This window comes from Chrysemys picta, chromosome 5 (genome assembly GCF_011386835.1).
Source record: "Chrysemys picta bellii isolate R12L10 chromosome 5, ASM1138683v2, whole genome shotgun sequence".
Lineage (NCBI taxonomy): Eukaryota > Metazoa > Chordata > Testudines > Emydidae > Chrysemys > Chrysemys picta.
In genome coordinates this window covers 28,064,358-28,086,008 of record NC_088795.1, presented here as the reverse complement: position 1 = coordinate 28,086,008, position 21,651 = coordinate 28,064,358, and the positions used below count along the sequence as shown (strand labels likewise).

The 21,651-nt window shown below is 41.2% G+C and overlaps 2 long non-coding RNA genes across 2 annotated transcripts; one reads left to right on the top strand and one right to left on the bottom strand.

Moving 5' to 3' along the window:
• The first annotated feature begins 1,700 nt into the window (after positions 1-1,700).
• LOC135983573 (uncharacterized) lies at positions 1,701-3,951 on the top strand. The gene is made up of 2 exons (XR_010601266.1): positions 1,701-1,874; positions 2,671-3,951. It is a non-coding gene; the product is annotated as an uncharacterized LOC135983573 (long non-coding RNA).
• A 4-nt stretch (positions 3,952-3,955) lies between these two features.
• LOC135983567 (uncharacterized) lies at positions 3,956-20,709 on the bottom strand. The gene is made up of 3 exons (XR_010601259.1): positions 20,538-20,709; positions 7,523-7,596; positions 3,956-4,285 (listed from the first exon to the last, which is right to left on the bottom strand). It is a non-coding gene; the product is annotated as an uncharacterized LOC135983567 (long non-coding RNA).
• Positions 20,710-21,651: the final 942 nt, after the last annotated feature.

The window sequence follows — 21,651 nt, the reverse complement described above, 5'->3', positions numbered from 1 at the left end:
AATGTATTACTTGAGTATCAGAAATTTGACATGTGCAACATGGTTAAGTTAGCATTTTGGGAGCAGCCTTAGCTTCTGGAAAGTCTTGATTTGAGTCCTTGATCATTACGTTGCATTGCATTTTAATTTCCCTGGTATAGGTGTATATATATAAATTTTAAAAAGATCGAGAAGAAATAGGAATCTGCAGCTATTTGGCTTGGGGAATTTAAGCTCCATTGCCTTTACCACTGGATCTTGTAAATTTTTCTCTCTGCCTTATTAGTATTTTATTATCTTTATTGTGATAGCACCTAGGGACTGTATCTGGGATCGGGGTCCCATAGTGTTAGGCATTGTACAAACAATAGTGGTCCCTGCCCTGAAGATGTTACAATTTAGATAATGAGGAGGGAGGTAGAAAAGAGAGATAACATACAAGCAGAATAACAATGTAATTATATGCAAGTGACATGTTTGTTCCACAATGTATGTTGTTTATTTGTTTTTTAAAGTTTTGGGTGGGGTTTTTTAGTAGGGAAGTAGTGAAACTGAAAGATAAAGGGAAAGGGGACTTGGAAGGGAGGGAAAGAAGGAGAGGGCCATGGAGTACTGTCAGAGTCAAACCCACGTCTGAGAGACCAATGGTTTAAGATTTTATTTCCTTCCAAGGCCCTGAGGGACAAAGGCAACCTTTTACCCTCCTCCTGCATTCACCACAAGTGAATTATTGATTAGACTTCATATGTCTGATATTTCCATTCTTTTCTGCAGATAGTGAAGACATACCCTTAGTAAAGATTCCTTTATTACTAGATGTGCATAGGTATGTTAGTGGGAACCCACCAAGGGAAATAAGAACAGAACTTCTAGAGACGAGGTTCTTAAACTATTGTCCATAGAGCACTTGCTGATGGCCCAAAGTGAACTGGCTCTCCTCTTTTTTTCTAGCTAACTTGTATTAAAAATACCTCAAATAGTTTCCTAATATTTTTCCATATAAGCAATAATTATGATTGATGTTATTCAATTGTAAATGGGACTGGGAGGCCTGGCAGTTATGAATGCGCAAGAGGAGGTCTCCGTGAGACAATTAGTCTATTAAAATTCAGTCCACACCATGAACAAGCTTGAGAATGCCTATAAGGCCTAGAATTTAAAATGCCTACATTGCTTGCCTCTGAGCTCACAATACAGCTGGCACACAAATATTCAAAAGGGTATTGGCCAGTAAGCTTTTTGTAAAAGTCTCTCTCTGTAGTAGCCAATGCTGCTTTTAAACACAAAATAGTTACCCAGGCCTAAAAAACTAACTGTCTATATATGTATTTACAGAGAAAATAGTAAGTGTATTATTGGATGTAAGTGATTTACTCCCTCTCTCTTTTCTGTTCTGCTTTTGTCTTGCCTCTTCTTTCTTTCATTTCACATTGCTCTTGGCTCTTTGCCCACTTCTTTCTCATCATCCCACTAGTGTTGTTGTATCTGTAACGTTTTTCAAAAACATGTACACACTTTGGTCCCTCAACTTGATCCCCTTGCCAGTTGCTCTTGGAACTGCATTTCCACATGTTTTGTAGAAACAGGACACATCTGCCACACAACAAAGCATGGAGGAGGGCATCCAGTCTTTTAGTTCCCAGATCACTTTATCCAAATATGGTGTAATGAAATTGGGACTAAAAATCAATTGTAGTGTAATTGCCCAGGGAACACACCCACCAACGTGTGCATGCCCAGTGAAATAAGATTGCTGCTGCTTTAGGGGAATGTTAGAATGATTTACTAGTCACAAATAATGACAGATTAACTTGTATCCATACCTGTCCTTCACCTTTTTAATCACAGGTTGCCATGCTTCTCAGCTGATCCGTTACACCTGTGCAAATGTGGAGGTAAAACACTCCTATTCTAATCTGATAGCATTTTTACACCCATTCTGCAGAGCTGTAGATGAATACTTGAGGTGCAAGTCCGTAGAGAAAAAAGCCCATGGCAACTTCAGCTAGTGCTGAATCAGCAACAGTTTATTCCTTGAATGAGGCACACTGTTGTCACTCCATAATACCTCTGTCCAGGCTTTGCAGTCATTTTTATATAGAGTTGAAGGTTTTGGGTAGGAGCTAAGTAAAATTGCTATATGGTCAGGAACCCAATTATTAAGAGCTTGCCTCTCTCCCACTAGGGGTATTATTGCCTCACTCTTACTCTGTCAACCTTAAACTTCCACAAGGGTGGGTTTTTTTTGAAGTAGTCAGCTGTTCACTAGCAACTGGGACTATCATCTCAGTTCACAAAAGCCACCAAACAGTTATCTATCACCACTCATCTGGATCTGAGTTGAATAAGCAATATAAAAAAGAATGCTTCTGTATCCTGTTGCCAATCCCTTAAAATGTCTAAGGCTAGATTCTGAGCTCATTTACAGTAGTATTAATAAGTAACCCTTTGACTTCAGCATAGTTATTTCTCACTTATACAGTTATAAATGAGACCAAGATCTGCCTTTTTTCCCCTTCTCTACTAAATACTACTCAACCTTGCCACTAATACCCTAAAATGTAGCATCAAGCTAGGCTGTTACTGTAGGTATCTTGTTTTCTTGTGCATAATACAATTCAATAATAGTTTTAAGTCCCAAAACAGGTTTATTTTCTATTTGAATGATATTCTATCTTGTTTGATTTGTAGGACTCTGGAATTCACACCAAAAAGAGGTTTCTCAACTCCAAGTGGAAAAAATACTCTCCCCTGCCCCCAGAAACAGTGCTATTTAAAATATGTATAAATTATACCTGAGACTTAGGTGTTTTGGAAAATCCTAACATAACTTATCTGCATCTAACTACCTTTAAAAATCTGGCCCTAAAATTATTTGTCATCTCGTGTTAGCCATGACATGCTCATTAGCTGTACACTGGATAAAGAAAGACCATTCAGACATAGCCACCTGATTTAAAAGGTCTTGGACATGTTGCTCATGTAAAAGCTTACAGACAATACAAAGATAATCCCTAGTGATTTTAGGACAACCTGGCTCCCTTTCTAAGAATTTTAACAAAATAATTATTTAAAAATACCTAAGCAGAACAGGTCAATGTAAGTGCTTTTCTTTATTATGATATAGATACAATCTTTCCCTGACACCCTTGTGAACTTCCTTGTTATTTCTGGTGTCTTCTCTCATTATTCCGTTGGCCAGATCTGTGCATACATGTTGTATTTTTTATGATTGTAGAATAATATCATTCCTGCCATATTTGCATAGTTTACTATTTTGTTATTTCTTAGTTATTCCAGTCATATGCATTTTTGAATATGGATTATATAATTAGAATGAAAGAACTGCTAGGAATAGATCTATGGTCCATCTAGTTCAAGATCCTGCTTCTGGCTCTAGCCCTTGTCATTTGCTTCAAAGGAAGGCATAAACCTGCCCTACTATAATTTTATATCAGGGTAAAGACATTTTTTCTTAAATCTAATTTGTAATCAGTTTATTTCATAGACCTTTGGATTGATAATCTTGTAATTTCATCATAGCTGGATAAATGAAGAGGCTATTCTTATTTTCACAAGAATACTTTTCTAGTATAGCGCACTGGAGATGTCCAAAGCACCCTGTACAAACAATAACTAGTTATTCTATTGTATAGACTATCCTAAGGCAACAAATTGCCCTGGTTAATTATAATGGGTGTGAACAAGGGCAGTATATTTTTTGTAACTGTTTAAGTGTGTTACCTTTTACTTTAAAGTACCCTCTTTCTTGTGTTATGGAAAAATTATTTTTAGAACATATGAAAGCATAACTGATACAGAAAATTGTGGTGAATTACAAACAACTGGGAGGGAAAGACTTAATGAGGGAGGTATGGTAAGACTGTCACAAGATAGTTGAGTGGTAGACTTTCAAAATGAGTCCAAGCAAGTGAAAAATATATAAACTGTTAACTTATTAGCAAACAAAAATATATATATATATATATATATATATATAAAAAAGGTGGTACAGTTTCCCCAAAGTTCAAACATCCAGACCTGCTAAACTCTCGCTGTTTTATGAAGAGTGACTCTGAAAGGGACACAATTTTACTTGTAAATTTAGCTGATTTGATAGTACTGTAGATTGAAAGAATTCCCCAATACCACACAGGCCTAGCATCTAGTTCTCATCCCTGGCAATGGAGTCGGATACATCGGAGGCAAGGCATTCAGGATTTAGGAAACTTGCTGGGCCACATGGAGGGAGCTGGAAAGATGTCCTCCCTTTATACCCAGGCCTGGAGCATTCCTGTATTGGGTACTAGAGAGATGAGAAAATCTTGTTAATTCAGTTACAAAAACACAAATCAGAGTTTAAGAACCCAAGGGACCACCAGATCACCTAGACCTCCTATATACCACAGGCCACCACCTTCACACTAAAGTCAAAAACCAAAATTAGATCATTTATTACATCCCACAAGACACTAGATTATTATAGGTCCCTGGCAGAGAATAGGCACCAAGGTACACCAGTACCCAAGGCTGCTGCAATGAGAGGGAAATGATTACGTGACATACCAAATAATCTTGGCAAGTGACCCACACCCAAGTGCTGCAAAGGATGGCAAAAACCTTTAAGGTCACTGCCAATATAACCTGGGGGGAAATCCCTTCCCAACATCTGGTGATCAGTTAAACCCTGAGCATGTGAGCAAGAATTAACCAGCCAAGCACCTGAGAGAAAAATGCTTGGTGTCACCTCAGAGCCCTGCACCATCTGTATTCAATGGTCCATCTTCAGCAATGGCCCACCTTGATGCTGCCGAGAAAGGAAGTTTAAAAAAAAAAAAAAAAAAATCCCTCAAACCCAGAAGTGAGAGGGCAAAAAAAAAAATCCCTTCCTATGAAGCTTTTAGGAATAAGACAAAGTGGAAGCCAGGGCTGCTAAGGGCCCTTACCATCCCAAACAATCTCACCTCACTCCTCTAAATCCTCTAATTTCCAGACTGAATTTGTTCAAGACCAGTTTATATCCATTTGTCCTTGTGCCAGCATTGTCCTTTATCTTAAATAGCTCTTCACCTTCTGTGATATTTACCCCCTAGTGTACATAGAGAGCATAAGAATGGCCGTACTGGGTCAGATCAAAGGTCCATCTAGCCCAGTATCCCATCTTCCAATAGGGCCAATGCCAGGTGCTCCAGAGGGAATCCATTCCCAGCTTCTGGCAAACAGAGGCTAGGGTCACCATCCCTGCCCATCCTGGCTAATACCATTGGTGGACCTATCCTCCCTGAACTTAAACTAAATTCTTTTTTTAACCCTGTTGTAGTCTTGGCCTTCACAACATCCAGTGGCAAAAAGTTTCACAGGTTGACTCTGCGTTGTGTGAAGAAATACTTTCTTTTGTTTGAAACCTGCTGCCTATTAATTTCGTTTGTTCTTGTGTTATGAGAAGGAGAAAAACACTTCCTTATTTCTCCACACCAGTCATGGTTTTATAAACCTCTGTCATGTCCCCCCTTAGTCGTCTGTCTTCTAAGATGAAAAGTCTGAGTTTTATTAATCTCTCCTCATATGGAAGCTATTCCATACCCCTAGTCATTTGTTGCCTCTTTCTGTACCCTTTCCAATTCCAAGATATATCTTTTGAGATTGACAGGGAGGACATCAGATTTACATGCAGTATTCAAGATGTGAGTATACCAGGGATTTATATAGCAGCATTATGATATTTTCTGTCTTATTATCTATCCCTTTCCTAATGATTCCCAACATTGTTAGTTTTTTTTTTGACTGCTGCTGCACATTGTGGATAGTTCTCTGAAAACATCCATTCAATGACTCCAAGATCTCTTTCTTGAGTGGTAACAGCTAATTTAGACCCCATCATTTTGTATGTCTAGTTGGGATTATGTTTTCCATTGTGCATTACTTTGCATTTATGCACATTGAATTTCATCTGCTATTTTGTTGTCCAGTCACCAAGTTTTGGGAGATCTCTTTGTACCTCTTTGCGGTCTGCTTTGGGTGCAACTGTCTTGTGTATGTATCCTTTGCAAGTTTTGTCACTGCACTGTTTACTCCTTTCCATATCATAACCCCTCTCAGCCTTCTTTTTGCTAGGCCAAACAAGCCAAGCTATTCCAGTTGCCCCTCTTAAAATAGGCTCTCCATTCCCCCAGTTATCCTAGTAGCTCTTCTCTGCACCTGGTCCAGTTTAAATTAATCTTTCTTGAACATGGATGACCAGAACTGTACATAGTATTCCAGATGAGGTCTTACCAGTTGTGAGGGGTTCTTCCCCACACACCCCAGGGTGCCACCTGGAACTGAGGTACAGCTGAGCCCTCAGTCTCACGGATCTGGGATCCCTCTTGCACTGTGATGTGACAAGCTGCATAGCCCTCCACACTTGCCCTCACACCAACAGACAGGAACCACACCCAACTGTGTTCATGAATGCTCTGGCCAGCCACTCATGCACCCACACTAGAGAGGGTGTAGCCACAATACTCCCAGCTCAAGACCTCAGAGCTGCACCATCCTAGCCTAGTCAAAACCTGTCCAGTATGAATTTGTTGCCCAGACCGCCACTTCTACAAAGGAAAGTGGACGTGCACCAACTCTTAATCATGAGATTTATCCCCTTTGCACTTCAGAGTGTTTTAGGTAAAGTATAAAATAGCTTTTAAGTGGTAGCAAACAGATCAAAGTAGATTACTGTGCAAAATAAAACAAAACCACAATCTAAGCCTATTGTACTCTTTAATATTTGAAAGAAGCATACAAGGCAGGCTTCCTTCTTTCCTGCTTGGGACCAGCACTTCCCCCTCAGTTCAGTCTTTTTCCTCCAGTACTTGCAGGTGTGGGGTGTAGAGAGAGTGAAGTCCAATCATGATGTCATTCTCCCCCCCCCCCCCACCCCACCCCACCCCTTTTATATCTTCTTCCAACTTGCTGGAAAAGTTTTGCTGTGATCTGGGTCAAACAGTTCCCATTGTGTAGTGCTGTCTCAGAGGGGTTTCTATTGTACAGTTTCTGGGGTAATCCTTGTGCTTGTGTATTTCCTTAATATTTTTTGGCCTTTTTATTGTATCTGAAAGGCTAACTGAGGGTGTTCCCAGAGTAAGTACATTTGATATACAGATACCTAGTCAATATTCATAACTTCAGATACAAAAAAAATACATGCACACAAATAGGATAATCATTCAGCAAATCATAACTTTTCCAACAACATCTTACATGACCCGCCTTGTACAAAATGCATCATAATTATGCCATAATCATATCCTAATATCACTATGCTGAATATGGGATGTAGTGTCAGACCAGTGTCTTGTACAATGGCATTAATACCTCTATCACTGGAAATGCTTCTCCTGCATCCTAGGATTGCAGTTGCCTTTTTCACAGCTGTATTTCATTGGTGGCTCACAGTCATCCTGTGCTCAATCCATACAGCCAGCATGAAATAAAATAAAAGAAAATATCCTATAACCTTCTAATTTTTATTGTAAGTTAATTAAAATATTAAAAACAAGGAACTCACCTCCTTGAATGCTGCTACTCAAAAGTGGTCCAGCAGCGTGTGAAGAGGGAATGAATGACTTACAGCTATGGCATCTGAAAATGAGAGGGTTTAATTACTACCACCTATGCCAGAAGTGGACAGACTACTGCCTGCAGGACCCTCCTGCATGGCCGGCTAGCCCCTGGCCCCTTCCCCACTGTTCTCCCTCCCCCACAGCCTCAGCTCATGCCAGCCACCAGGGCTCCAGGCAGTGTGGTAAGAGGGCAGGGGAGTTTGGGGTGGTGGTCAGGGGGTGGACATGGCTTGGGGTGGCCAGAGGGCAGGGAACAGGAGTGGCTGAATGGGGGGGCAGGGGGTGGTGGATGGGGAAAGCATCCCAGGGGGGCTGGCAGGGGACAGGAAGCAGGGGGTTTGGATGCGGTAGGAGTCCTGGGGGACTGTCAGGGGGTGAGAAGCGGGGGCAGGGGGTTGGATAGGGGTTAGGAGCCAGGCCATGCCTGGCTGTTTGGGGAGGCACAGCCTCCCCTAACTGGCCTGCCATTCAAATTTTGGAAACCCAACGTAGCCCCCAGGAAAAAAAAAAAGAAGTTTGCCACCCCCACCCCGAGCTATGGAATGAACCAAAAATGTGAACAGGTGAAAATAGATATATTGTGAATCCCAGATCCTATGCACCTGCTCCAGGATGCCAGGCATTATGGAATATATTCAGCAATCCAGATGAATGACAATGCTTGTAGGGAATGCTGTCTGTGGATGCAGTGCTCTGTGCTCCAACAGGTTGCCTAGTTGCAGCAGCAGCACAGTCACATTCATATAAGAGGAGTATGTACAATTCTCTAGTGAAGGTCGCCCCAAGGAAACAAAAACCTAAGGGCTCACCTACTCTGACAAAAAGACCAGGTTGGGGAGTCATGTTATTTGGTTTTGTCCCATTTATCTGGGACTCGTTTTATATGGATAGTACAATGCTATATTGTGCTATGATCTTGATTGTTGGTCTGTGTTTCAGATTTCAGAAGGCTGGGTCTATACTAGAAAAGTTAGCTGTTGCTGATAACAGGTCTTCAAGCTGGCCTTAACTAGAGTTTCCTGAAGGTGCAAAACACAGCTTGTCCTGATCTATGCTTGCAATTAAACCATATGCAAGTGAAGAGGTGCTGACCCTGTTGCTGAAACTTGTTGACATCATGCAAGAGGTAATTTTCCTAGTTAGGTGAGACTAAAAGGTGTGTCTGTTTCATGAAAGCCGGGCACATGTTTCAGGAAGGAGAAAACTGCTCTTTTTTTTTGGTCCAACAAATGATCTTTCTAGGATTTAACATATGAATTAGTAGCTGAGAAATATGCTTGTTGATAGGAAATTTCCAAGATCCGTCCCTCACCTGCAGAACAAACTTAAATAGTAAAATTATTTAATTTGCCAAATGTTAATACTCTCAGATGTATATATTTAAACATACTGGAGTAAATTCAGCCCTGGTGTAAGTGGGTCAAACTTCAGTGGAGTTTGGAAGTAATACACATGTTCATGCAGGTGACCCAACTTTATGCCCCAAGCTTATTGTCTTGGGAGGCCAGAACCAGGCCCATGGCAGAGAGAACAGATTGCAGATTTCTCAAGCAATCTTATCTGGCTGTCATGTGGATCAGCATTTAGCATTCTGTACGGAGGAACATTTAGCATTCCTCAACCTCCAAGTGTGTGTGTGTGGGCAGTGAATACAAGTGGAGAAAATTGGGAGAATTTAATTAAACCCTCCTCCTCTTCAGAGTTTAAATGCTGAAATAAAGTGTTGCTCAGAATACTTTCTCTGTGACATCTGCGGTCACCTTTTTCAATGGGACTTATGACTGCTATTATAGGTCAAAGTTTTGTTCAGTGACTTGGAGGCATTTTTAAATGACATTTTGGGCAAGCTTGGCAAAATTCCATGAATTACCAAAAAAAAAAAAATCCATGGAAGATTTTGTCCAGAGTTGTCTTTTTCCATGGGTTCCCTGAGAAAAAGTGTGTACCATATACTATTACTGCCTCTGAATTTCCCTGGTACAAGAACCTGGACCCAGATTTCTCTTAGGCCTGGTCTACACTGGGGGTGGGGTGGGGTGGGGTGGGGGGAAAAATCTACCTAAGATACTCCACCATGGCTGAAATTGTGTATAGGAGTTGATGGCAGAGTGATTGATTTATCACATCTACACTAGATGTGATAAAGTGATCCCTGATAAATTGATCACTACCTGCTGATCCCAAAGTCTATATAGATTCTCACATTCAGTAGAGAAAATGATCTTCTGTGGAGAATACCAGTTGCATCCATTGTCAGGAGAAATACAAGTTTTTCAACTCCCACCTTTTCATTTTAAAATATCCTGTCTATAGATATTCTTCCTGAGAATTCACTTCTTGGCTTCTCTCCACTGTCTGAGTCAAGTATTCCATTTTCCTGCTAAATGGAACAGTGCTATTTGCAACCCAGAACATGTCTATGTTGCTTGGTTGATACTACCACGTGGTAGTAACTGGGTCTTAATTCTGAGATGTCATGTATTAAGGTATGATCAGTAGGAAGGACAAGTTTTGAACCATCTTTGCCAATTTAGGGGACTATTCTACCTCTAAAGAACCACTTTGATTGAGTAGTCCTTGTTTTTCTCATGCACAGAAGGGCTTCCTGTATCCTACATGTAGCACTACCAGTTCTGGGCTCAAAGTCTCACTCTTGAAGTTAGCATTCCAGGCTGGTAGCTTGTCCTTTTTGCTGAACTTCAGTCAAAGCCAGAACATTCAACCAATGAAAAGTTAGTTGGGAGTTTTAGTTCTCACTTTTATAGCAATTTCTAGTTATATGGCCTATGTTTTTATTGGTATTAAAAAAAAACAGAGTTGTTGATAAAGTATTTTTTACATTAGCAGTATATCAGAATATGATAGTCAGAAATAAAGTATTGGTTATGGTAAAAAGGTACATACTGTTATAGACAATCCATTTTTAACTGATTTGTCCCATTTGTTTAGTCTTTCATCCAATAGTTTAGTTGTTAACTTTTACACAGATATTAGGAAAGTTGACTGACTATTTTTAGTTCGTGTCAACCTCATTTCCACAGTTGGAAGTTGTTCCGGATAGGTGTCACTACAGTCATAAGGATTCCAAACAACTATTTCTTTGATTAATTTCTAAGTATTGGAATACTTCCCTAACACAAATTGTGACCTCTGAGGCAGACGTGGTCTTTGTATATACAGAGTCTAGTATAATGAGATCCAGACTCCAAATTTGGATTCTTAAGTGCTACTGCAATAGAAACAAAACAATGATATAGGAATCTTGCACCAAGGACTAGAGGACAATTTTTATGAGGTTAGGCTTTATTAAAATATTTATATTGTAGTACCCTCAACCAGGTTAAGGGTTTGCTCAGCACTGAGCAGACATAGTAAATGAAAGTCCCTGCCCCAAACAGCTTACTATTTAAATGACAAGATTTTACAGGTGGGTGAAACAAATAAGCAGGCAGCAGGGACAGATAGGATATTTTAAGCACAGATTAGCTGTCTGTGCAATTCTGAGCCAGTCATTAACAGCAGTCAACTCACCATGTGCCTAGCTATTAGGAAATCGGACAAGGAAATGAAGCAACAAGTCTCTCCAGAAGCGTGGAAGACTATAACACTAATTACTATAAGCAGGACAAGTTCCCCCTCACAGAAAGGATACTGAAGGAAATGTATTGTTTCATATTTCCACACGCCAGTTTTAAAAAAATGAAACCAATCCAAAACTCAGAACAAAATACAGGAGGGAATGCTATAGTAAGGGGAACCATCTCTCAGGAATATATCCAAACTGAAAGATATTTGCTACAGTGTTAGAAATCTGGAATATATATATATATATATATATAAATATACACACACACACACACACTTATCCTCTCACTAACCTTCTACATTCTCTTATCTTTTCATTTCTTCTACATGAAGTCCATTTTCTCAGTGTCTTCCATGGAACTTTATTCACTAAAATGTAATCCTCAATTACTCATACAATTTTTTTGTTACTATCCTTGCTTGGGTGCAGTTTGAAAGTCTCAGCCTAGTATGACTCAAATGATCTTACATGGGTCTCCAAAAGGGAAAGTAAGCCAGAAACACCATCATCCCAACAGGTCTACATAATATCTTGTCTTTTATACAAGATTTAATAGTGTATTCAGTAGTGGTATAGCTGTATTGGTCCCAGTATATTAGAGAGACAATGTGGATGAGGCAATATCTTTTATTGGACCAAATTCTGTTGGTGAGAGAGAAGCTTGAGTTTACACAGAGCTCCTCTTACTAAGAGAAGTTGGTCCAATAAAAAAAAAAAAATAATATTGCCTCACCCACCTGATCTGTTTAATTTTGTACTTTGAGTGTTCAGAGTTTATTAAACAATATTTTTTGGCATTTCCCTTCTGTCTCTTGTAGGTTCACTGAGAGACATTTAAAGCTCTCCATCCCACTATGTTAGTATACTTTTGCATTAATTTCACATTTTTTAATAGGAGTGTGTTTGGGTTCCTCTGAATCTTTGAATTGTAGGGTTAGAAAGAACCCTTGCGGTCATCTAGTCTAACCCTCTGCCAAGATGCAGGATTTGTTGTGTTTAAATCATCCAAGACAGATGGCTATCCAGTCTCCTTTTGAAAACCTCCAGTGGGGAAAAACAAAACCAAAAACAAACAAACCACTTTCATAACTTCTGGAGGCAGTCTGTTCCCATTCTTCTACTTTCTTAAGCTGGGTCTACACTACCCGCCTGAATCGGCGGGTAGAAATTGACCTCTCGGGGATCGATTTATTGCATTCCATTGGGACGTGGCAAATCGATCACCGAATTGACACTCTTACTCCACCAGCGGAGGTGGGAGTAAGCGCCGTCGACAGGAAGCTGCAGAGGTCGATTTTGCCGCCGTCCCTACAGTGGGGTAAGTCGGCTGCGATACGCAAATTCAGCTATGTGAATAGCGTAGCTGAATTCAACGTATCTTAAATCGCCCCTCCCCCCAGTGTAGATGTAGCCTAAGATTAAATAGCAGGAAAAACTTCCTAAATCTAAACCTGCTAGGCTGTACCCATTGCCTCTTGTGATGTCATCTGTGGCAAAAGAGAACAACTTTTCCGCCATCTTTTTTATGGCAGCCTTTCAAGTATCTGTAGATCCCCCTTAATCTCCTCTTTTCTGAGCTAAACATACTCAGTTCCTTTAGCCTTTGCTCATATGGCTTGCATTCCATCCATTTGCATCCTTGTATCTTCCACATTACCTCCACCGTTTTATCTATTTTTATGCTCTCCCACCTTAAATTTTTTGCTATAGCGACAGCCCCCAGCTGTGAATGGCTGCATGGGGGAACTATTAGCTTGTTCAAGTTTGTATGAGGTGTGAAGGAAGGGTGTCAAAAGCAATGTTTGGAAACTAGGAACTTCACTCTAGAATTGACTAGAGGGATGGATGCCTGGATAGGCTGAGCACACTATTTCTGTAGCCTTCTTAGCCACCGTCACTCAAGGAGCAAAGGCTCATGCTCAAGTGATAACTGAGTCTCTTCTTGCTAATGCAAAGCCATTATGTCTTGTTAAGATATTAGTCATTAATTAAATGAAATCCAAATATCTAACATGAATTAAAACCAAGTATACTTTAAATCTTTCATGCTATTTATTAGGGAATAGATTCCCTTCTGGTCTTCACTTACAATAGCTTCTGGAATGCTACTGTATATATAATTTAAAAAAAAAATCTATGTAGATGAAGGGATTTTCTCTTGTCACTTTATAGTACTGTCTTTCAGTATAGATCTGTTTTGCCTTAGACATGTCTAAATGGATAGCCTCAGATATTTTCAAATACATTTTTCTTTGCAACTTTAAGTAAAATGTGAAGTTTGACACATTACAGGAATTACTTTGATGAAAAGAGCAGAGATCAATTGCACTACATGTATTCTGAGAAACTTGGGAAAATGCACCATCTAGTGCTCTCTGTAGTATTGAAAGAAACTCTTCTTATGGCTATAGTTACTTTCCTCCCAGTTCTGCCAAAGCTACATGGAAGTGGTGAAGAAATAAACTGTAAGTGATAGTGCAGATGGGTAAATACCTTATGTTTAAGAACATTTATGCATACCAATTAATTTTTATTAAAAAAAACATTTTAAATCAAATTTACTGCACAGCTGGGGTTGGCTTGGGTTATGGAGGATTGCAAGTATTGGTTACATTCAAGGTTCATACATATCACATAACCAGCATAGATCCAAATTGGGGTGTGGGAGTTTTTAAAGCATCAGTGGATATATGCGCTCAGGTACGCCACCCATGGAATGTATTAAGACTCTAAGTAGGTATTGGTGTAGAGAATAAGTACATGGGTGGGGTGTGTTCCTTGGTTAGTCAGGGAAGGAAGTGGGTTATTTCCCTGCTCAGCGTTCTCGTTTACTCGACCTGGTACTGGCAGTGTCCTGTGAGGTGTTCTGTGTAGATGTCTCTGGGTAGTACTCACCTGGCCTAACGTTAGGCAGTTGAGTTGAGAATTCCGATACTGTTGCTAAAGTGATATTTTAAGTATTTTATCGTATACTACCACCAGGAGGCCAAATTCACTGCTTGGATAAGCAAGTGTGACTCCTGTCATTGAAGTCTATTTATACCAATTGTGAATTTGATGAAGGGAATGAAAAACACAAAGATATGACTTTCTAGTCAAGGACATGGATCCTGAATTGATTCTCAATAAATAAGAATATTTTAAAAATATTCTGGATCATCTGTAATGAAAAGCCAATATATTCTTATTTTGAGGTGATCCATACCATCTGCCTGACTTCCACTAGTGGGACAATCTGGAATATATTCCCCCACCTTGATGCACATGAAAATGGAGAAAATAGGCTTCCTCTTTCTTGCCCCCCTAGGTTTGAATGAGATGCCAAATATATTCAGTTAACTTGGTTCTTTATAGCTGACCAGTATTCCTGGTACAAATAAATGGACCTGTGTAGGATGTATGCAGAAAGGGGTTACTTTTGGACACACATTACAGAAAACTTTAAAATGGAAACAAACAGTTGTCAATGCAAAACTAGTGCCAAATTAATTTTTAAATCAAAAATGCAACATTTTTTAAAAGTTAAGAAATGTATGCAGGTTCTTATGTGACTGAGTCACTGTAGTATGTGAGTGCCTTCCAGAAATGCACAAAGGACTAAGTGATGTAACTGGCTACTTGCACCTATGAGGTGTCCCAAAAACAAATAGAACACATACAATACAAACAAAAGCACTTAATCAGTATTTATATAGCCCTCTATCAACCAAGCAACACTTAGCTCTATCTATGGTCTTTCACCTCCCATTTCAGAAGCACACTGGTCTTATGCTTTAGTAGTCCATAACACTGTCCTCCAACTCCCTCAGCTCTCCTCCCCCAAATTCATATAAGGGCCAGTCATCTCCCTACTGGCCCACAGATAATTAATATTTGATAAATCAAAGGTGAACATTCAAAAGGAATGTTCAGTGTACATTCTCACTACAGCAATGGGAGGGGCTCTCCTTTCACTGTAGTTAATCCATCTCCCCAAGAGGCGGTAGCTAGGTCAACAGAAGACTTTTCCCCATCAATCTAGCACTGTCTACACTTCCCTGCTCACTCAAGCCCCTGCAGGCACCTTTTGACTCCCTGCATTCTCTTTCTTCCAGCCCTTTGTCAGCTGGGCCCACTCAGTAGTTAAACCCCATCACCCAATTTTCTCAGGTGGGGCCCATTCTATAATCAGGGCTGGCTTAGTCAGTGGCTCTCTATCATCATCATCATCATCTCAGAGCTCTGGATGATCTGAGTGTTGATCTATCTCTAGAAAAGCAATACAGCTTGTGTGCCTGGGAGATCATTCACATGGAAATACCCAGACTTTTGTACTATTGACAAACTCACAAGACGACTTAGTAACTAAGTTACAGTACAAAACTTTTCCCTGGAGTAAGTCAACCAACATTAGTGCAATTTATACAGCTGAACAGAGATAGCAAATATTTTATAATTCTGTTTATATAGGGCCTGATCCTTCTTCCACAGGTTCAATGGCCAAATAGCAACTGATTTCCATGGCAGCCACGTTAGACTCTTCCTGTCCTGGAAATGGATTTTCAGTGACATGGATTTATTTTTCCTGTGTTGCTACTATTTATTTTTACAGATCTTCATAATCTCCCACATCAATACTGTTGTGCAGTAGGTAATTGGCAGACCAAGCAACAAAGTACACATATGTTGAATACTTCAGCACCTCACTAGCCCATTGGTTATCAGATAATGATACTTCCCTCCCGCACTACACCACAAAGTACTCCGACTTTGACACATGTAGTGTTTCTATGATTATCATTGCTATTAATTAGTCCTCATGAGAGCTATTCCTACTATTCCAAGGAATGAGACGCTTCTTAGAGACTTTAAAAAAAAGTGAACATACTAAGACTTGCAAGCTTACATGCAGAAAACATCTTTGATTTATTGAGATCTATTCAATTAAAATTATATTTTTACCCTTTGTGTTTCAACTATTTCATTTCAGCTCTGAATGCTGAAACTACTGAGGATAAGACAGAAGGATACAGTGGAATCCCTCCTCTCTGCAGATTCTTCCCACAGTGACTTCTAACACTCGTGAATGTATTGCATAACACATCAAGCATTATGCAATACATTTGCTCTTATGAAAGACCATGTGGGTTAATTAAGCCCCAATGGAGAAGAAATGCTGGGGGGGGAGGGGGAAGAACCCAATGAATGGAGACAATATGATCTTAAGGACCAGAGGGGACTATTCTGATTGTATGTATTTCTCAGAACATTTCATGACTTGCATCTAGATCAGTGATACTCAGACTTCAGCTCGTGAGCCACAAGTGGCTTTTTGATGTGTCTTTGCAGTGTATGATATAAAAAACACTGGGTGATTTAATTATTAGCCAGTCTAAGTTATTAACCAATCAGTATGCTTTTACTATGTCATTAACCAATTAAGTTGTCAACTTGCTCCAATATACATTATATAAAAAAATTCTAAATATTTCCCCTCTCATACTGTTTAAATATGAATACTAAATGAATCAATGCACTCACACAACTGTAGCTCTTTTGGGTAATGTTGATCACTAATTTGGCTCCTGAACTCCCAAGAAGTGACTATCACTGATCTAGATATTGAAGTTCTGCAACATGCAAACTGTATTCCCTTAACTGGAGGGAAAGTCTTGGCTGTGGTAACTGACAGGTTAACATTCACGACAGTGACAGGTAGAAGGTCTAGCGCAAGCTGATTATTACTTCTCACATTATTATGGGTATCGTACAATCATTCAGTAAAAGAATGCCCAAGAGGATTTCACCATTTTTAGCAAAATCCTCATGCCAACTGCCTGTGATGGGAGTTCTAGTCAGGTGACAGTATGGACTTTATCTGCAAATATAGAGACTGGAGGCATGTTTGAGAGCACAGAATTAACCAACCCAGAAAATGAGGAGCACCAGTTCACTAGAGTGAAAGAGTACTTCCAGGGGATAAATGCATACCTGAAAAAAAAAAAAAAAAAAAAAAAAAAAAACACACCACACCACACACACCTCACAATACAGCTGGTGTGTTTGGGAGATCAGTCACATGGAAATACCTAGATGTTTTCTACTTATTGACAGACTCCATAGAAGGCTTGTTCAGTACAAAAAAAACCACACACACACTTTTCCCCAGAGTAGTTGAATTAGCATTACTGAAGGAGATTTCAGGTGGCCCCAACAGGGTCTCAAGCCCATGGAGTCCCTGAAGGAGAATGCCCAGCGGCAATCCAGGACCTACAGCTCACCAGGATGGAAGTGAAGAGATACCAATTATTTCATAATAGCTATGCAGTTAACTTCAGCCTCAGTGCTGGCAAGAGAATCCAAGTAGAATTAAGAAGTTTTAAAATATGTTAAAAACCCATAAGGAAATTTAGATATAAAAATACCAGCTTTTTGGAAGTACTAACTGAAATCAATGAATCTTTTATATGGCATAAAAAAATATGAGATGAAGTGGCATTTTAACAGCTGTTGCTACTATTTATTCTCCTTGTACGCTGTGACAATATTGTCAGGTTATTTTACTGGATTTGTAACAGTATATTTAGGTCAGTCTACTATTTATTTATTCTTGTTTAGGTCATCATTATTGGTATTTATTACTTATAAATAAAATAAGTCATACCAAAGGGCAACCTCCAACGGTAGTTATTTGTATTAAATACCTATATAAGCAAAAGAAAAAAAAAACCACCCCCCGACCCAATCCCATCTCTGTAATTCTTCATCCTTAAAACTCCAATTCCAGAAAGTACTTAAGCATATGAGACCCAACTCACTGAAGTTCATGCTTCAAGCTGGGAACACACTTAAATACACTGATGAATCTCACCTTCACAGGGCTTCCATATGAAAAAAATACTAACTGTGTAATAATTAGTCTTTCCACTGTAAGAGACCACATGCATCTCTTTCCCTCTTTCCCCCCCCCCCCCCTTCTACCCTTTACTAGATTATTTTTGCCCAGTAGCTGTGGATGTTTGGTGTAGAAGATGGTGATGTTAGAAGAGGCTAGTTTGGTGTTCTCTCCCCACCAATGAAGTGTGCATGCCCCGCCAAAAAAAAAAAAACAAAAAAACAAAAAAAAAGCCAATTAAACTCATTGTAACCAGCTTGTCTATACCCCCCACAAAATCAGGTTAGCCTGCATTCACACACCCCAACCTAAAATCAGTCATGATTCCATGTATCCAGCTCTTCTCCACAATATATTTATAAGCAATCATCCCCCACTTAAGCGTGTGCACACATGCATTCCCAGCAGATTTGTATGTCCTCTCCTTCCCTGCAGCTGACTCCTTTGTATGTGCCCAGCCTAGACTAAATTCATTCTTGCAGGGTAAAATGTGCCAGACAACATATCTCCCTCCGCCCGCCCCCCCCCCCCCCTTCCCTCAATCAGGCTTGTGTGTGCCTAGCTACTCCTATCCCCTCCCCCACAACTGAGACTGCATGCAACCATGCAGTAATCAGGCTTGTGTTTACCCCCAACCACCATCACTCACATTTTCATACACTCCCCACACTTCCCCCAGATTAGATTTGCGTACACTCCCCTGCACCAACCTTGCTTGCTTGCCCTTCCCCTCTCAAACAAATGAGATTTACATAATCACAGCCATCTCCCCTCCCCATCAATCAGTTTGGCATGCAACTGTTTCATATACCAGGTATTAACCAGAGGTGGCTCCAGACACCAGCATGCCAAGCCCATGCCTGGGGCGGCAAGCCGTGGGGGGGCAGCCTGATGGTTGCTGTGAGGGCAGTGTCACATTATTGATTTGAACTGGGACCATATAGAACATTGTTGCAACCAAAGTTCTGTAGTGGCATCAAATCTTGTATAAAGGGGGGTCAAATGAGGTGTCTAAGACAAGGTTATGGTCAGCTGGTTATGATTATGCTGTCTGTGTGTGTATCAATTTTGTAGTTGAAGTTATGAATATTGGCTCTATACTGTCTGTATTTCAAATGTATGCTATGCTTCTGGGAGATGGGCCATCAAGCAGACTAGGCAGAGCTAAGGATTGTCAGCTATACAACTGACCCATTGAGAGAAGGCAAATATGCCTTGTAACTCAAAGTATGCAGGGACTGGCCCATGTGACTCCAGATTCCATTTTGCTGTAATTTTCCATAGTAAGGACAAAGAGGTGTTCTTACATCTGGAAAAGACTATAAAAGGCTGATGTCTCATCTCCATTTTGTCTTCAATCCCGCTTCTTACCTCTGGAGGGACTTTGCTACAAACAGAAGCTCTGAACAAAGGACTGAGGACCCATCCCAGTTGGGGATGTACTCTAGAGACTGGATTTTAAACCTGCAGTTTATTTCATCACTGCTACGAGCCTGAACCAAGAACTTTGCTAGTACTGTACATAATTGATTCCATTTAACCAATTCTAGCTTTCATCCATAACTTTTTCCTTTTATTCCTTATTCTAAAGGATTGGCAACAGCATGATTTGTGGGCAAGATCTGATTTGTATATTAACCTGGGTCTGGGGCTTGGTCCTTTTGGGATCAAGAGAACCTCTCTTTTACTGAGATATGGGTTTTCATAACCATTTGTCCACATAAGAAGTGGCACTGGTGGTGATACTGGGAAACTGGAGTGTCTAAGAGAATGGCTTGTGTGACTGGTGGTTAGCCAGTAGGTTGAGACCACAGTCCTCTTTGGCTGGCTGGTTTGGTTTGCCTTAGAGGTGGAAAAACCCCAGCCTTGGGCTGTAACTGCCCTGCTTTAAAACAGTTTCTCCTGAATTGGCATTCTCAGTTAGGTCCCACCAGAACAGCATCATTACAGGCAGCCTTCCGTGCATACCTGCAGGAAATCCACCAGTCCCACAGCTTTGGCAGACCTCCTGCAGGCACACGGCCAAATCCACATTACCAGCAGACCTGCCACAGGCACACCATTCTGGTGTGTGTGTGTGTGGGGGGGGGGGGGGGGGTTGACAAAAATATATAGAGCCACCCCTGACCACCTCACTACACCCCTGCAACACCACCCCTTACCAGGTGTTAGAGACCAGATCCTTAGGAGCCCAGGCCCTTGAGCAGGGTAGAGCAAACAAACAAGCAGTCTAAGATTTACCACCTTGACTCCAGCAGACAAACTCAGGCTTCTGAGCTTAAGGGCTGCTACCCCAAGGCAGGGTTGGCAACAGGGCATGGGGGACCCAAGCCCATCCTACTCCACCAGGTCCCAGCCCAGGACCCCAACTATGCCAGGGTTCCACCACTGGCTCAGCAGGGAGCCAACCAAAACACACTGACCAGCATTCAGGTAGTCACAGAACTGAACTATAGTCAGCTGTCCCTGGACTACTTCCTACTCTCCTACTATAAGGTACCTGCAGTTCAGGATCAGCCTCTAGCTTCTCAAGATATACAGCAAGCAGCAATCCCAGCAACTCTTCTCCTGGGTCAGTCTCCTCCTCAGACAGGGCACAGTGTAGCTTCAGGCTCAAGAGCAGTCTGAGGACATCTGTTCCATTCCCTTCCCTGACTCAGGCTAAATTACACTACAGGCTCCGCCTTTTATACTTAGCTTCCTGCAGGAGGGGTGAGCCAGCCTGGCTCCGCCCACCAGGGATCAGAGAGTGGTCCCTCCCTCTCCAGCTCAGTGGGATGCTACTCTATCTCAGTAGGGGGGCCGGGGGGAACTGAACCCTTGTTGCATGGAGAGGTCAATCACACAGGGCATTTAAAAGACTAGGTCCCAAAGGTGTGAACCAGACAGAGACCTGAGCCCCTATTTAAGCGTGGCCCTTGAGCTACAGATATGTAATGGATACCCAAATCATTTGTTTGGAGGCGAAGGACCTTGATCACTATTTACAGGGAGGTCCTTCTACATGGCACTTCTAGGGAGCTTAAACCCACTGAAACAAGTGTTTAAGACCCGAGCTCTCATTACAGGGGAGCAGGGGCATGCACGCAGTGTGTCTCCATCCTTTCTCCGGGGCTTTTTCTTCCCTTCTCTTTTCCTGCCATTTCTTTGGTGCTTCTGTGGTCTTGTCCATTTTGTCTTTAGAGTTGCTAGAAAGAGCGCAAGAGAGAAAGACAGAAGTTTGGGTATGGACTGAGTGGATATCATGATTACAGGGTCAATTTAGATTAATCTGACAAGCCTCTCCGGCTCCTTGAACCCAAACTCCTAGTCTTCCGTACCCGTCTGTGTACCCTGGGGGAGCAGACTGGCTGGGGGGGGGGGGGGGGGGCGGGAATCTGCTGGGCTGGAGATCTGCTCCTGTCATCTGCTTTGGGGGTAGAGACCCCCCAACTCCCTGCAATACCTGCCCAGATGGATTAACCTATAAACTGTGGGGGCCTGAGACCACTGCACTCCTCTGTTGTTCCCCACCCACTCCTCTCTGCCCGTGGCTCTCTGTGCCCCACTTCTTCCACCCTTCAAGCTGGGACCCCCACCCACCCTGGGGAGCCCCTCCTCCAGCTTGGAGTCAG